General features: G+C 43.0%; 1 long non-coding RNA gene across 3 annotated transcripts; it reads left to right on the plus strand.

Annotated features, from left to right (window-relative positions):
• The first annotated feature begins 330 nt into the window (after positions 1–330).
• LOC116983447 lies at positions 331–12,342 on the plus strand. 3 transcript variants are annotated; one of them, XR_004414692.1, is made up of 4 exons: positions 331–389; positions 5,986–6,075; positions 6,703–6,776; positions 11,279–12,342. It is a non-coding gene; the product is annotated as an uncharacterized LOC116983447 (long non-coding RNA). The 3 variants fall into 3 exon arrangements; XR_004414693.1 differs by having other exon boundaries at positions 337–389; positions 5,972–6,075; XR_004414691.1 differs by lacking the exon at positions 11,279–12,342 and having other exon boundaries at positions 6,703–6,902.
• The last annotated feature ends 3,956 nt before the right edge of the window (positions 12,343–16,298 follow it).

A 16,298-nucleotide genomic window follows, 5' to 3' on the forward strand; every position in this document is an offset into this window, starting at 1 on the left:
AGGGGCCACGAAGACGGCGCTGATTGGACGGAGGCACGGGGACACGTGATGTACCTGTTGGCGCGCGCGGCCAACAGTCCCTGTGCGGGGCGGGAGCGCGCGCGGCCAACGGTCCCTGTGCGGGGCGGGAGCGCGCGCGGCCAACAGTCCCTGTGCGGGGCGGGAGCGCGCGCGGCCAACGGTCCCTGTGCGGGGCGGGAGCGCGCGCGGCCAACGGTCCCTGTGCGGGGCGGGAGCGCGCGCGGCCAACAGTCCCTGTGCGGGGCGGGAGCGCGCGCGGCCAACAGTCCCTGTGCGGGGCGGGAGCGCGCGGCCAACGGTCTCGGGTGAGCGTGAGCGCGCGCGCGGCCAACGGTCCCTGTGCGGGGCGGGAGCGCGCGTCACCAACAGTATGTAGAATAATAATATATAACTAGACCAGGTGCGGTTCCTCAAGGCAATATTCCACCACTGACCCATAGCCCCCAGCTGCGACTCGCCATCTTTCGTCCTATCCTCCTCCATCCCCCCCTCATCCCCAGCACTCCTCTTTCCCCTCTTCTCCTCCCCTCCTCCTCCCCTCCTCTCCTCCCCCACTCCCTCCCTCACCTCTCCTCCTCCCCCACTCCCTCCCTCACCTCTCCTCCTCCCCCACTCCCTCCCTCACCTCACCTTTCCCCTACCCTCAGTCACTCCCTCCATAACCCCCCTCCTCTCCATCTATTTCCCTGCTCCCCCACTCCTCACCCCCCCCCCCCCTATCCCACCACCCCCACTATGGAAATCGCATTTTTTTCTTTAAAATAACCTAAACACAATGTTCGCTGTTAATGAAAACGGACGAATTTGATTAAAACAGGCTTTTAATTTAATCGGGATTTTTTTGTAACTGAGATTCAGAATCCCATTGTATTGTCATTGTGACGTTGAACGGGGCTGACGGGCAAGGCAAGTGGAAACGTGATTTTTGTAAAGTTTAAAATGTCAATAACTTGTAAAATATACCATAAATCTGAACGAAACGTTTAATTTACATTACAGAACAATGGTGAGTAAGTTGGGCCAAAAATTGTAGCGCTATCATGTACCGTTTTGGCGGGGTTTTGGGATCTCACGCACACGTACGCATACAAACAAACATGATGAGAGTTTTAGTAATATATAGATAGATAGATAATAATAATATGTGCGATCGTGTTCCAGGCTGATCTCACTACCCCCAGGTCCTGCTGCTGCACATGAACCGTCCATAGACACAAAATGCTGGAGTAACCGGGACTGGCAGCATCTCTGCAGAGAAGGAATGGGTGATGTTTCGCGTTGAGACCCTTCTTCAGGCTGAGTTAGGGGCGAGGGAAATGAGAGATATAGAACAAATGAATGAAAGATATGCAAAACAGTAAGGAAGATCACGGAAACGGTTCATTGTTGGCTGTGGGAAAGGTGAAAACGAGTTGTACAGACATTGAAACTTAGCAGGACGATAGTAGAAGCTCTACGTGGAGACATTACTTGTGGGAAATTCAGGAATTTAATCAGGAAAAAATGTGTGCTTTAGACTACGGTATGCATAATGAATAGGACCCAAGAATGTATTGTGGAAGACAGGATCTGTTGTACATGTCCAAGGTTCATTGAAGGCTGCAGCAGAGGTAGATTAGGTACATAACATAGAAAATAGGTGCAGGAGTAGGCCATTCAGCCCTCCGAGCCAGCACTGTCATTCAGTCTGATCATGGCTGATCATCCAAAATCAGTACCATGTTCGTGCTTTTTCCCCATATCCCTTTATTCCGTTAACCCTAAGAGCTAAATCTAACTCTCTCTTGAAAATGTCCAGTGAATTGACCTCCACTGGTTTGTGTGGCAGAGAATTCCACAGATTCACAACTCTCTGGGTGAAAAGGTTTTTCCTCATCTCAGTCCTAAATGGCCTACCCCTGATTCTTAAACTGTGACTCCTGGTTCTGGACTCCCCCAACATCGGGAACATTTTTCCTGCATCTAGCCTGTCCATCCCCTTAGGAATGTTGTATGTTTCTACAGTGCCCTTCATAATGTTTGGGACAAAGACCCATTTATTTATTTGCCTCTGTACTCCACAATTTGAGATGTGTAATAGAAAAAAAATCACAAGTGGTTAACGTGCACATTGTTGGATTTTAATAAGGGCCATTTTTATACATTTTGATTTCACCATGTAGAAATTACAGCAGTGTTTATACATAGTGTCTCCTCCCCCCCCCCATTTCCTGGCACCATAATGTTTGGGACACATGACAGCAATGTCATGTAAATGAAAGTAGTCATGTTTAGTATTTTGCTGCATATCCTTTGCATGCAATGACTGCTTGAAGTCTGCGATTCATGCACCACCAGTTGCTGGGTGTCTTCTCTGGTGATGCTCTGCCAGGACTGTATTGCAGCCATCTTTAGCTTATGCTTGTTTTGGGGGCTAGTCCCCTTCAGTATTCTCTTCAGCATATAAAAGGCATGCTCAATTGGGTTCAGATCGGGTGATTGACTTGGCCACTCAAGAATTGACCATTTTTTAGCTTTGAAAAACTCCTTTGTTGCTTTAGCAGTATGTTTGGGATCATTGTCATGCTGTAGAATGTACCGCCGGCCAATGTGCTGTGAGGCATTTGTTTGAAGATAGGATGTGTCTATACACTTCAGAATTCATTATGCTACTACCATCAGCAGTTGTATCATCAATGAAGATAGGTGAGCCAGTACCCCACCAGCGTGTTTCACAGATGAGGTGGTATGCTTTGTATCTTGGGCCGTTCCTTCTCTCCTCCATACTTTGCTCTTGCAATCACTCTGATATATTAATCTTCGTCTCATCTGTCCACAAGACCTTTTTCCAGAACTGTGGTTGCTGTTTTAAGTACTTCTTGGCAAACTGTAACCTGGCCATCCTATTTATGTGGCTAACCAGTGGTTTGCATCTTGCAGTGTAGCCTCTGTATTTCTGTTCATGAAGTCTTCTGCAGACAGTGGTCATTGACAAATCCACACCTGACTCCCGAAGCGTGTTGCTGACCTGTCGGACAGGTGTTTGGGGTTTTTTCCTCATAGAGGGAATTCTGTCATCAGCTGTGGAAGTCTTCCTTGGCCTGCCAGACCCTTTAGAAACATAGACATAGAAATTAGGTGCAGGAGTAGGCCATTCGGCCCTTCGAGCCTGCACCGCCATTCAATATGATCATGGCTGATCATCCAACTCAGTTACTGTACCTGCCTTCTCTCCATACCCCCTGATCCCTTTAGCCACATCTAACTCCCTCTTAAATATAGTCAATGAACTGGCCTCAACTACCTTCTGTGGCAGAGAATTCCAGAGATTCACCACTCTCTGTGTGAAAAATGTTTTTCTCATTTCTGAGAAATAAGATTTCCCCCTTATCCTTAAACTGTGACCCCTTGTTCTGGACTTCCCCAACATCGGGGAATTAGTAAGCTCACCAGTGCTCTCTTTCTTCTTAATGATGTTCCAAACAGTTGATTTTGGTAAGCCTAACGTTTGGCTGATGTCTCTAACAGTTTTATTCTTATTTCTCAGTCTCATAATGGCTTCTTTGACTTTCATTGGCACAACTTTGGTCCTCATGTTGAAAAACAGCATGAAGGAGGCTATTAAACACACCTGAGCAATTACAAACGCCTGTGAAGCCATGTGTCCCAAACATTATGGTGCCCTGAAATGGGGGGGCACTATGTATAAACACAGCTTCTACATGGTGAAACCAAAATGTATAAAAATACCCTTTAATAAATTCTGACAACGTGCACTTTAACCACACGTCATTTTTTTCTATTACAAATCTCAAATTGAGGAGTACAGAGGCAAATTAATAAATGACGGGTCTTTGTCCCAAACATTATGGAGGGCACTGCATAAGATATCCTCTCATCCGTCTAAACTCCAGTGAATACAAGCCCAGTCGACCCATTCTTTCATCAAGTGTCAGTCCCGGGAATTAACCTGGTGAACTTACGCTGCACTCCCTCATTAGCAAGAATGTCCTTCCTCAAATTAGGAGACCAAACTGCACACGATATTCTGAGCACGGTCTTACCAGGGCCCTGTACAACTGCAGTGGGACCTCCTTGCTCCTGAACTCAAATCCTCTCACAATGAAGGCCAACATGCCATTAGCTTTCTTCACTGCGTGCTGTACCCGCATGCTTACTTTCAGTGACTGATGTACAAGGACACCCATGTCTTGTTGCACCTCCCCTTTTCCTAATCTGATACCATTCAGACACCATTCATTGAGTCTGAAGAAAGGTCTCGACCCGAAATGTCACCCATTCCTTCTCTCCAGAGATGCTACCTGTCCCGCTGAGTTACTCCAGCTTTTTGTGTCTTATCTACCTTTCAGATAATAATCTGCCTTCCTGTTCTTGCCACCAAAGTGGATAGCCTCAAATATATCCACATTATACTGCATCTGCCCACTCACCCAACCTATTCAGGTCACCCTGCAGCCTCATAGCATCCTCCTCGCAGCTCACACTGCCACCCAGCTTTGTGGCATCCGCAACCTTGGAGATGTTACATTTAATCCCCTTGTCTAAATCGTTAATATATATTGTAAATAACTGAGGTCCCAGCACTGAGCCTTGTGGCACCCCAGAAGGTGTATATGGAATACCTCATTAGCTAGAATGTAGAATAAAAGAGTAAGGTAGTACAGTAGGAAGGGTCTCGACCCAAAACATCACCTATTCCTTTTCTGCAGGGATTCTGTCTGAAGTGCTGAGTTACTCCAGCATTTTATGTCTACTATATAAAATGTTAGGCTACATCAGGAATGCTGTGTTATCGTCTCTGCATTATAGAAAGGACTAGACGAAGTGGGACCCGTTGGCTCCATAACTCTCCTCCCTACCCCCTCCTATCCCTCACTCCTCATCTCCCCCTAGCCCCCCCCCCCCACTATCCATCCTCACCTCCTCCACTCCCTCTATTCCCCACTCCCTACCTCCCCCCTCCTCTCCCTCTATTCCCCCTCTTCCCCCACTCTCCCTCCTCACCTCCTCCCTCTTCTTTTCCCTCTCCTCCTACCCTCCACGAATCCCTCCCTCACCTCTCATTTTCCCTACCCTCAGTCACTCCCTCCATCTCTCCCTTCCCTACTACCCTCCTCTCCCTCTATTCCCTCTCCTCCACTACTCCCCCTCCTCACCTCCCCAGGATCTCGAGGTTGTCGCTCCTCTCCTTGCATGCCCCGGAGAAGCATCCGGCGTGGGGGAAAGCTTGGAGAAAAGACGGGGGAAGAGCCATGGGGGAGAGGGGCAAGAGCCAGCGAGGGGTACCAGAGGGGAAGGGGCTGGAGCTGCGGGGAGTTGCGATGGCGGTGCGTTTGGGACTCGCAGCGGGCGCTGGACATTCTCCTCCGCCGGGATCAGATTCACCACTTTCCGTTTGGCGACATCTGCCGCGCCGCTTCCGGTCCCTCCAAAAATTGTGTCTGGTGGAGACCTCTGCCGGCCACTTACAGCGTCCCTCAGCTCCAGTAAAGACGCGATGGCGCGGGAAAGGGCAGACCATCCCGGGGAGTGACAGAACAGACCAATCTGCGCGCCACTGACTGGCAGGAGAGGAGATCAATCTGCGCACTCGCGGTTTTCATGATTTTTAAACCTTTATAATATACTACCGATCGGAACGCAACTTGTTGCACTTGCAGCACAGGAGAACGATGAGTGAGCTGATTGAAAAATCGTAGCTCTATCGCAAACTGTTTTTGCGCAAATAGAAAAACCACGCAAACCGGAAGAGCACAATATCAGAGTTTTAGTTATGTACAGATAGAAGATATGATATGATGGGAATTGATAGGTATAGAGAAATGCAGCTGGATAAACTGAGTTTGCTCGTCTTTGTAACAGAAAAGGCTGAATAAAACCTGATGAAGTTATACAAATTTGTAAAGAGTATAGGTAGGAATCGATAGTGATAAACCTTTTTCCCTGACAGTTGTCTTTAAGCAGAGAGCCAGAAGATAGACACAAAATGCTGGAGGGTGAGGCAAGATCTCTGGAGACACAAAAACCTGGATTAACTGCATGATTATTGATATGGTAAATATTAATATTTACTTTGTATGGCTAAAACTGACTATGGTAAGCAGACTTCATATTTAACAGACCTGATATTATGAGTGGGGGGCGGGGTGGTGGTGGTGTAAAACGTTATGCTGAAGGTTTTCATCTTCAATTCCTTGACTGAAGAGTATTGGGAGCAAAGTCAATTATAATTCTCTAAAGGGAAGTGAATAAATGTATGAGGGGCGTTGTTAAGAAAAGCATTTCACTTGACTAGTTACATAGTTCTTTCAAAGATTCAGCATAGCTGCCTTCTCTTATTTAATATAAATCTCCAAGGTAACCAGAGATTGCTGTAAGATGAATAGCTATTTACAATTAGGCTCCTAAAGATGCATGTGGGACAAGATGTATAGGTTTTAGTTTGCCATAAGTTACTGTGAAATTTGTAAAAAAGTGTTGAAATGCATTCCTTCTTAATGAGCCTGATTCCTGGAGATGACACAGGCTAGCAGCAGGAATGCTAAAGTAAGAATGAAGTCTGCGCAGCTGTCGTTTGTGAGTCTTGGAACGGCAGTACTTGTGTTTAATTTCAAACACTTTATAGTGTATATGCTTTATAGATGGTAATCTTTTTCAACTTTGATTTTTAACACTCTTTAGTTATTCATTTGCCTGATGAAACTGATGATGGTAAAGCTGACATTTACTGCGTGACTCTCATTGCACTTGAGAAGGTGATGGTGAACCATCTTCATGAACACCAGTTTATGAAAAGTTGGAAAAAATATTGCACTGAAATTCTATACATGCGAAAACAAATTAAGTATATTTGGATTCTAATAAAATCTGATGACTGAAAACTTTGGGGAAGCATGTCTAATGAAACCTATTATACCAATGAAAATCTTTCATAAGTGATCAGGATTGCAAAAACATTAAGTATTTCAAATCACAGTGGGTTTCTTCATTTTTATCTGAAAACTTATTTTCAGATATTGTCACAGAATTTTTATTTATGATGTAAATTATAAGAGAATTAAACATGAAGAGTCCATTTAGTTTTAACATGGATTATTATGTGTAGATTTATGAACATTCTTAGAAATGAGGCGTTCACCAAAGATTCTAAAGCAGACAAAGGAATTTGAAGCGGAACATTGAAAGTGACAGATAGACACAAAAAGCTGGAGTAACTCAGCGGGACAGGCAGCATCTCTAGAGAGAAGGAATGGGTGACGTTTCGGGTCGCGACCCTTCTTCAGACTAGTTAGGGAAAAGGGAAACGAGAGAGATAGACAATGATGTAGTGAGATAAAGAACAATGAATGAAAGATATGTTAAAAAAAACGATGATAAAGGAAACAGGCCATTGTTAGCTGGGTTACTGGGTTGTCATCGTTTACTTTTTTGCATATCATTAATTCATTGTTCTTTATTTCTCTACATATATCTCAATTCCCTTTTCCCTAACTAGTCTGAAGAAGGGTCTTGACCCAAAACGTCACCCATTCCTTCTATCCAGAGATACTGTCTGACCTGCTGAGTTACTCCAGCTTTTTGTGTCTATCTTTGATTTAAACCAGCATCTGCAGTTCCTTCCTACACATTGAAGGTGGCAGCATTTTCTTGCTAGGGGAGTGAATTGCAGAGTTGAAAAGAGGATTCCTGGAGAAACAAGGACAAAATCTGTTTGGTCAGTGTAAAAAACAGTCAAGTTGCTGTTGCACTACCGGGTTTATCTTATAGGCAGTGCCAAATGAGAAGGCTACACCATTATCAGAAATTACAGAAAAATGCAAAAAAACAGAGGGTGGTGAGGAAAGAGATATCATTTTTAAGTTCAAGTTCAAGTGAGTTTATTGTCATGTGTCCCTGAACAAAACTCATGACTCGATGGTAATAACGTATTGCCTTTCCGCTGACCGGATAGCAGGCAACAAAAGCAACACTGTACCTCGGTACACGTGACAATAAACTAAACTATATCAAAGCTCCCATTATTCCTATTTCTGCTTCACATTGGTCCTGTTCCCCATCAGTCCTCTGTATTTACCCAGTCTCCTCTGAATCGTATTCCCAACAAGTCCAGATAATTGGATCTGATAGTGACATGAACTATGGATCGTCCGGCCAATTGCCAGAGAACATAACCATTCACTCTGACCACCCTGTGCACCCACTCCTCCCTGTCCCAGGCTAGATCAAATTGGTTCCAGACACTTATCAGTTTCTGACCGCCACACACTAGAAATGAGCAGAAGATGGTGACAGTTTTAATCCATGTGCTCTTAAAGCCTGCATCCTTCTTGATAGATTCAGTCAAGTCAAGTGAGCTTATTGTCATGTGTCCCTGTATAGGACAATGAAATTCTTGCTTTGCTTCAGCACACAGAACATAGTAGGCATTTACTACAAAACAGATCAATGTGTCCATATACTATAATATAAATATATACACACATGAATAAATAAAATGATAAATGCAAATAACAGATAATTGGTTATTAATAATCAGAGTTTTGTCCGAGCCAGGTTTAATAGCCTGATGGCTGTGGGGAAGTAGCTATTCCTGAACCTGGTTGTTGCAGTCTTCAGGCTCCTGTACCTTCTACCTGAATGTAGCAGGGAGATGAGTGTGTGGCCAGGATGGTGTGGGTCTTTGATGATACTGCCAGCCTTTTTGAGACAGCGACTGCGATAAATCCCCTCGATGGAAGGAAGGTCAGAGCCGATGATGGACTGGGCAGTGTTAATACTTTTTGTAGTCTTTTCCTCTCCAGGGCGCTTAAGTTGCCATACCAAGCCACGATGCAACCGGTCAGCATGCTCTCTACTGTGCACCTGTAGAAGTTAGAGAGAGTCCTCCTTGACAAACCGACTCTCCGTAATCTTCTCAGGAAGTAGAGGCGCTGATGTGCTTTCTTGATGATTGCATTAGTGTTCTCGGACCAGGAAAGATCTTCAGAGATGTGCACGTCCAGGAATTTGAAGCTCTTGACCCTTTCAACCATCGACCCGTTGATATAAACGGGGCTGTGGGTCCCCATCCTACTCCTTCCAAAGTCCACAATCAGTTCCTTGGTTTTGCTGGTGTTGAGGACCAGGTTATTGCGCTGGCACCATATGGACAGTTGCTCGATCTCTCTTCGATACTCTGACTCATCCCCATCAGTGATACGTCCCACAACACTGGTGTCGTTAGCAAACTTGATGATGGAGTTCGCACTGTGACCGGCTACGCAGTCATGAGTATAGAGGGAGTACAGCAGGGGGCTGAGCACGCAGCCTTGAGGTGCTCCCGTGCTGATTGTTATCGAGGCTGACACATTTCCACCAATACGAACAGACTGTGGTCTGTGAATGAGGAAGTCGAGGATCCAATTGCAGAGGGATGCGCAGATACCCAGTTCTGCGAGTTTGGTAACCATCTTGGAGGGGACGATTGTGTTAAATGCCGAGCTGTAATCGATGAATAACAGCCTGACATATGAGTTTTTGTTGTCCGTGGTCATATACTTTTTATACTTTTATAGAATGGAAGAAGTGGTATAAAGGGCAGAGTATTTTTTTTCGATATATTTTTGCATTAACGAGGAAAGAGGTTGGCTCGTGGAGTGAGTTTCAGTGATGAGTATAAAAGGAACAGATTATATATTATAACATTTAGAATAGTTATCAAAAAATACAGAACCGCTCTAGACTAAATATATTTGGAAAAACATTTTTACTTAGTTGAGAACCTGAGCCAAATGAAATAGAATTGGATGGGCAGGCAAATCTGTAACGAAACAATGGGAATCCAGGTGCATTCCCACCAAGGGGAAAGGTTGGGAGACAAAAGCCAGTTTTATGTACACAATGAAAAGAGACAGTGAGAAATAAAGCAACAAAAAGAGTTTGTTTATAGTTGTCGGGTTGATAATATGTGAGAGCCAGCTGAATATAGAAAGCTCAGAGAAATGAAAGATAACATATGAAGGAAGAAATCAATTGACAGTAAACTGGATGGTAACATAAAAGGGAATCCAAAATCTTTTACAAAAACTACAAATGGATATGTTAGAATGGTGGAGTTAATTAGAAACCGAAATGAAAATTATTTATGGATATAGAGAGCATGCCTAAGATACTAAATAAGAGCGTGATGAGAGGGCTAAAAATTTTTTTTTAAATTATTTTGAAGATCAACAGATGACCATTCCTATTTGAGCAATATCTCTATGAAAGAAAGAAAACTCAATGACATGATGACATTCTGATAACTAGAGCTAGAGCAAAAATAGCTGAATAGAGATAATGCCTGTTCATACATATTAAACTTATTATGAAATAATTGATAATAGAACCAGTCAGAAAACTAATCATGCTCCAATAGCTGCATAACAACATGCATAAACGTGAATGATCTTCATTCCCAACGACAAGCTATGAGACTGAAGGGTGTAACCAAAATGGCAGTAGCTTAATCCTTTTGAATTAATTTTAATAACTAATTATTGTACATGGTCTTTATGTAGAAAAACAAAATCTATTATTATACTACTGATATACAAACTTGTATTAATCGTGGTGTGAACAATAAAACCGACCACTCTTACAAGACTGTTTCATGTCAAATGTTTTAGAGGTATTTTCATGTCAAATATTTTGCGAGCACTAAAAAGGCTAGGCGCAGCATGTTGAATGGAATGGGCTTGGGGCATATCGTGGGACAGAGGAACCAGTATATGTCCAATGATTACTGAAGATGAGAGCAAACGTAGATTAGGAATACAAATCAGAATACAGGCAAAGCGAAAGTCAGGTGTTAAATAAGATATGCGGCATCTCTCGGCTTATTGTTGCTGCTGCTCATTTGGGCAAATAACAAGCATAGCGGTAAAAAATTCAAGGCCAACTCTCAACAAGGAGCCGTATTTGTACAACAATGTATCATACCACATAATAATCCTTAATAGCACACTAACTCGCGTATACTTTCAATTTTATTTTGTCTAATATAGAAACTGACAGTAGAATTCAAAGTTGCTGCTTGAGTAATGATTGCAATAATTTCTGAATTTTGTAGAATTGTTGAAATAAGTTTGTCTGAAGGAAGGGAAATATCCTACACCTTTTGTGCTTTGTATCAGAAGAAAAAAAAGTTTGTAATTAACTATTTATATTGTTAATTTATGTCAATTATTGATATTTTCATTGCTGTAGTGTGACAGTAATTAATGCAATTATTTTTCAGATTGCCACTTCAAAAATGTAATCAGTTATCAAACAAGACAAGACAAAATGGCACCTTCATTGTGTTTTTTGTAAATTAGATATTTCACAATGTGAAAATTTGAGACAGTTCTGTAAAATGCCGATATTAATTTGGCAGCTGTTGTATAAATAACCATAAACGCATGATCTTTTCATAAAGATTTATGTGGACAATGTGATATGTTGACTTTTACTTTAGATGCTGGATCCTTTGAATAAAAAACTAACCACTAGAGGAACTCAGCAGGTCAGGCAGCATCTTTGGAGGTGAAATGAACATTGGGTTTAGGCTACCTAAGTGAAATATGAGGCGCTGTTCTTCTAGCTTATGTGTGGCCCCATTCCGGCTGGGGAGGACAGACGGGTCGATATGAGAATGGGAAGTAGAATTAAATAGGAAACAACTGGGAAATTCCTTTTGCATAGATCTCATATGCACGAGTCGCTATATTTTGGAGCCATTTACTAAATGTCCAAAGGCGGGTCCACATGCTTGAATTACTGGAGCAGCTCCTGATCGAGTTAACCTTCAGGCTGCCGCAGAGCCTCCGCCAACGCCCTTGACTGTCTGAACCAATGTCCCTCTCTTCACCCGATCGTCTTTGTGTCCTGGGGGCACTGGTGGCAATACCATGGTCCCTCTCCTACCGGCCCACTCCTCATGTCCGTCGTTGCTAACATCTCCCTCCTCCTCGAATCTCCAGCCTTTAGGGCTGAGCTCAGCACCATCCGAGCTCCGCAGCGGCTGCGGCCCACCGGATCTTTCTTCGCAGTGACAAGCTATGCGTGCCGTCGCACATGGCTGTATGGGCTCAGCAGCATCCCCCTACATGCTGCTGGTCCCTGCAGCCCACCAGGTCCTCATCCGGCTGTGTGGCATCCCGGGAGGCTTACTCTAAATCAAGTTCAGACCTTAAAAATGAAAGGTTTTGGTCAGATTTATTTAAAAAAAGTAAGTTAATGGGTAGTTTGCTTCCTGGCACAGGTGATCACAAATTTAATTTTTAAGCTGTCACTTCAATAAACAAAGTTATTATTTCTGGATTAGCTGACATGGCATTCTATCAGATTATTTCTTGGTTAATTGAGAAGACATTATTCAGTACAACTAACTTGCAATATTTCTTGTGTTCATAAAAGGGAACATTTCTAATGAAATGTAGAAGCTCTACTTGGGGACATAACTTGTGGGAAATTCAGGAATGAATACAAGCAAGCAGCAATATGTGGCAAAAGAAGGCATTTGGAGGAATGAAAGGTAGATTTGCTGGTCCCTCCTAAGTCACAATACCCTACATCCTAGGTACACAAAAGTGCTGGAGAAACTCAGCGGGTGCAGCAGCATCTATGGAGCGAAGGAAATAGGCGACGTTTCGGGCCAAAACCCTTCTTCAGACTGATGGGGGGTGGGGGGGAGAAGGAAGGAAAAAGGGAGGGTTTCTACCCTACATCCTGTTCATTTGAACAAATGGATTTGAAGCCAGCAGGATGGGTGGGGTATATTTGCCAGCTGCTACGGAGGTGCAGGCATCTTCAGCCAAGTGGGAATAGGTCATTTCTACATGCCTTTGAAAAGTAATTATTAAGAAATCCATACACTTCCTTCTGAGACAAACTCTTGGAGATGAGAATAACTTACCCCCACTACAGTATTGTGGACTCTGAGGTGGCATTGGATTATTTCACACAAGATAGGCTGTGGTTGGTGAGTGAAATGACCTGATGTTTCTGTGGCATGCAGAGCCTCTGTAACCACAAGCTGCAGGAACCATGATATCAAATGTTGATTTTGTTTTTAAGATCTGTCACACCTTATCTGTATTTTACTCCTACTAAACAGTTGTCTTCTACTGTGCTAGTTCCTTAGGGTATCAAAACAAGAGAGCATAGGTTTAAGGTAAGAGGAAGGAATTTTTGTTTAGTATTTGACATTTTCACTCAGGGAAATTAATTATCTGCCCTGTCTATGCCTCTTAAAATTGTACATACTTCTGTAAGTTCTTACCTCAGCCTCTGCTGCTCATAGACCTGTAGACTAACTCCAAGTACACTCTGTAGGTCAATGGTCCTATCATGCCATTTACTGTATAATTTCTACCACCACGTGATCTCCTTAAATGCAATACCTCACACATGTCTGGATTAAACTGCACCTGACATTTCTCTGCCCAAGCTTTTAAGTGATATAAATAAGATGGAACATCTTGGTCGGCATGGACAAATTGGGCTGATGGGTCTGTTTCTGTGTTGTATGATACATGGGAAAGGATACTGTAATATCCTTTGAAAACTTTCCTCAGTATTCCTATCTACACCAATTTTCACGTTGTCTGCAAATTTACTGATCAAACCACCAACACCAAAAGGTCTATGACTGATCTGTGGAGAATATGGATAGGCAACGTTTCAGGTCAAGACCCTTCTTCAGACAGGTTGTAAGAGACGGAGAAGAAATCTCGAAAAGGGGAGAGGCAGGACAAAGCATAGCAGATATTGGTTGAATCAGGCAAGGTCATTTTTTTGTCAGGCAGATTTGTCACAAACACCTAAAGGTCCCAGTAGTGATCCTAGTGGTCATCCAGTGAGAGAAACTTTGATCTACCACTACTTTTGCCTTCTATGACCATGCCAATTTCGTATCCAACTTAGCAGCTCATTGTGCATTCTATGTGACTCAATTTTTGAAACCATCCGTTCACTTGCCAATGGATTTGGCTGAGATGGCACTGAGTGTTTCCTACCTGGAGGTGACTGCCATGGTTAGACGATGTCTGTGAAACATACAAAGAAGGTACTGCTACCAGTCTCAAAATAGTCTGGGTTTAGTGGATTTTGGGAATTCTCAATGCAAGAGATACGATATACAATAGAACTTTATTTATCCCAGGAGGGAAATTGATCTGCCAACAGTCATAAAACACAAAATACATGAAACATGAAATGAAATAGCTGTAGATACTCTGTATATCCAGGACAGATCAAAAGGTTTTATGTAACAAAGGAATCAAGAAATATCAGGTTAGTGCAAGAAAGTGATGCTGAGGTAACAGCTCAGCCTTGGCCTTGTATAGTGGAACAGCCAGGAAGGGCCGAATGGTCTGCCCCAATTCTATTTCTCGCCATCTACCATAACAATTAGTGTCAAATTTTTAATCTTTAATAACTAGCACTTATCCCTCAACTAAATCTGTGCTGGTGGAGTGAAGACAAAGAAGAAATTCCTTGCTTTCATTGCAATATAGCTCTATACATTAAGTTGAGAATGGTCATAGGCAATGTGACAACTAGAAGAAACTGCATGAACAACTTCAATTATGAGTCAAGCAAGTCAAAGTCAAAATCTTTGCCAGTTTCTTAACCCAAAAGGTGCAAGGGAACAATCCTGCTCTGCTTGTCGGTCCACATTTCAAGATTGACATCAACTAACTAGTTTATTTCACTCTAAGTTATGCTCAGTAAGGGGTGACTATACTAGACATAGTAAACTTCATGGGTCCTATCTCAGTTGTAACTGTAATGACGTGTCCAATAATTAATTTCCTTCCGGTCCAAGATATGTCAACGTAGCTGTAACTCAAGCATCTACTGTACAATGTGGAAGATTGCCTTAAACAATAGACAATAGGTGCAGGAGTAGGCTATTTGGCCCTTCGAGCCAGCACCGCCATTCAATGTGATCATGGCTGATCATCCACAATCAATACCCCGCTCCTGCCTTCTCCTCACATCCCCTGACTCTGCTATCTTTAAGAGCCCTATCTAGCTCTCTCTTGAAAGTATCCAGAGAACCGGCCACCACCGCCCTGAGGCAGAGAATTCCACAGTCTCACAACTCTCTGGATGAAAAAGTGTTTCCTTGGTATATTTGATCAACTGATCAACAGATTGGCTGCAACCTTCCCTCCATTGATGAACTGTACACTGCAAGGGTCATGAAGCGAGCGGGTAAGATCATCTCAGACCCTTCTCACCCTGGCCACAAACTCTTTGAATCACTTCCCTCTGGAAGGCGACTCCGGACTGTCAAAGCTGCCACAGCCAGACTTAAAAACTGTTTTTATCCACGAAGAGTTGCTCTACTCAACAAGCAAAAATATGTAGCCCTTTGATCTGGTATTTTGTTGGTTCACATGCTTGATCAATGGTGTTTTATCATTAATGTTTTATTATTATTATTAATGTTTTGTATTTTCTGAGTCATTCGTAACTGTCACTGTATGTCATGTTGTTACCTGTGGGCGGAGCACCAAGGCAAATTACTTGTATGTGAATACTTGGCCAATAAACTTACTTACAAAATAAAAACAAATGGATTTAAATTGTATATATATATTACCACATTGGCCTCCAATTTCCATCATAAGGCAAGATGATGGAATATGTTGCTTCGACATTTTGACCAATATCTCTTAAAATATTATTTACTGAATGCTTTGTACCCTTGAGGCAAGCAAAATAACACGTTGGATCTCAGTGCAAAAGCAGCTGTATTCACGTACAGTTAATCAAGCAATACTTGATTGGAGTAGGTCCTTTGAAGGAAAAGGAACGTCAGGAAAATTGGATGTTTTTAAAACTGTGCTGACAAGAGGTCAGGACATGCACACCCCTGTTAGAGTGAAGGGCAAGGCAGGGAAAAGTAAGGCAGCTTGGATGATGAGGGAAATTGAGGTGTTGGCCAATAGTCAAACAAATGGCACAATTGTAGACAACTGGGATCAAGTGTATTCTTGGAGGATTTTTTTGGAACTAAGGAGCAAACTAAAAAAGGGAAATCAGAAGGGCAAAATGCGACAAGAGATAGCTCTATCAAATAGCATCAGGTATAATCACAAGAGATTTTATGTACATAAAGGGTAACCAGAGAGAGTGGGATGTTCAGGAATGAAAACCGTGTGGAGCCGTGGGAGATGTACTCAATTAGTATTTCTCTTTTTTTATCATGGAGTTAGACAGGAGGACTGAGGAACCTGGGGGCAGTCAATGAAAGTGTCTTGAGA

This window comes from Amblyraja radiata, chromosome 18, assembly GCF_010909765.2.
Source record: "Amblyraja radiata isolate CabotCenter1 chromosome 18, sAmbRad1.1.pri, whole genome shotgun sequence".
Taxonomy (NCBI): Eukaryota; Metazoa; Chordata; class Chondrichthyes; order Rajiformes; family Rajidae; genus Amblyraja; species Amblyraja radiata.